Source organism: Triticum aestivum, unplaced genomic scaffold (genome assembly GCF_018294505.1).
Source record: "Triticum aestivum cultivar Chinese Spring unplaced genomic scaffold, IWGSC CS RefSeq v2.1 scaffold159563, whole genome shotgun sequence".
NCBI lineage: Eukaryota > Viridiplantae > Streptophyta > Magnoliopsida > Poales > Poaceae > Triticum > Triticum aestivum.
In genome coordinates, this window is record NW_025242922.1 from 1728 (window position 1) to 3016 (window position 1289).

The window sequence follows — 1289 nt, forward strand, 5'->3', positions numbered from 1 at the left end:
TTCATGTATTCCCCAGTTCCTAAATATAAGTCTTTTTAGAGATTTCAATATGGACTGCATACGGAGCAAAATGAGTGAATCTACACCCTAAAACATGTCTATATACATCCGTATGTAGTTTGTAGTGAAATTTCTAGAAAGACTTATATTTAGGAACGACGGGAGTAGTGAAAACTATTGATGATGTGCAGTCGATCGTCCTTGGTAGAGGATTCAACGTCATGGAGTTTGGTGTCGAAGTAGTGGAGGTGGGTGCCATAGATCTTGCCGCCGAGGGCTTTGTGTCCTTCGCGGCGCGACATCAGCAGAGCATGATGATGTTAGCTTGTTGACACGTTGGTAGATCACAAGTGGAAAGTAGGTATGGAATTAACACAAGATGCAGGGTAACACTATCTTCTTTATTATTCAAAGAAATAGATGTATACAATATGGTGCCCCTATCCAAAATATACACAAATATATAATATGCCCTTTCAAGTAGGGGAGCAACTGCCGCGAACTTGCAGCAATCGAGAAAGACCCGCAAAATACATGTATAAATTCGGGATACAGCTCCCATAGAGGTAGAAATCGACCAAGCAGAAAGAATAACAGAAATAACAATTGTGTAAGGGTACAGCCACGTTCATGTAGCTCGTTATTGGCAGCAACATATTAATTTGTTCAACATTGGCCACCGGGGTAGACATGTCCCATCAGGCGTGGTTCGGCGTGCAGCACAAGCGGTTTGGCTAGGAATAAATCGTGCTCCGACTCACTGAGATCGATAGATGCTACACCCGCTGGCTTGGTCCATGTGAATCCCTGCAGTAGCCGTCCGAAGAGCATTACACACATGGTTGTGCCAAGCGATGCCGCCACACACACACGGCGGCCGGTGCTGAAGGAGATGAACCGCAACTCATTCTCTGTGAGGGCGACGTCGTTGTGGGCTGCGGTATTAATATGACGCTCTGGCTTGAAGTGTAGCGGCTCGTCCTAGACAGCCGGGTTCCGGCCAAGTCCCCTACGGCTGAGTAAGACATGGCTGCCCTTGGGGACACGGTAGCCGGCGATGTTGCTGTCAGCGAGCGCGACGTGTGGCACGTTGAAGGGCGCGACGGGGTGCAGCCGGAATGCCTCACGAATGCATGCCTTGACGTAGGTGAGGCGTGGGATGTCCGACTCCTGCACCAACCGCTCTCGGCCCACCACCCGGTCGATTTCCTCCACCGCCTTCCGCATCACCTCGGGCATGTTTGTCATATCTGCGAGCGCCCACTCCACCGCGTTGGATGGGTTGTCCA

General features: G+C 49.9%; 1 pseudogene; it reads right to left on the reverse strand.

Moving 5' to 3' along the window:
* Nucleotides 1–521: 521 nt before the first annotated feature.
* LOC123176942 (tyrosine N-monooxygenase-like) lies at nt 522–1281 on the reverse strand (annotated as a pseudogene).
* Between the last annotated feature and the right edge of the window lie 8 nt (nt 1282–1289).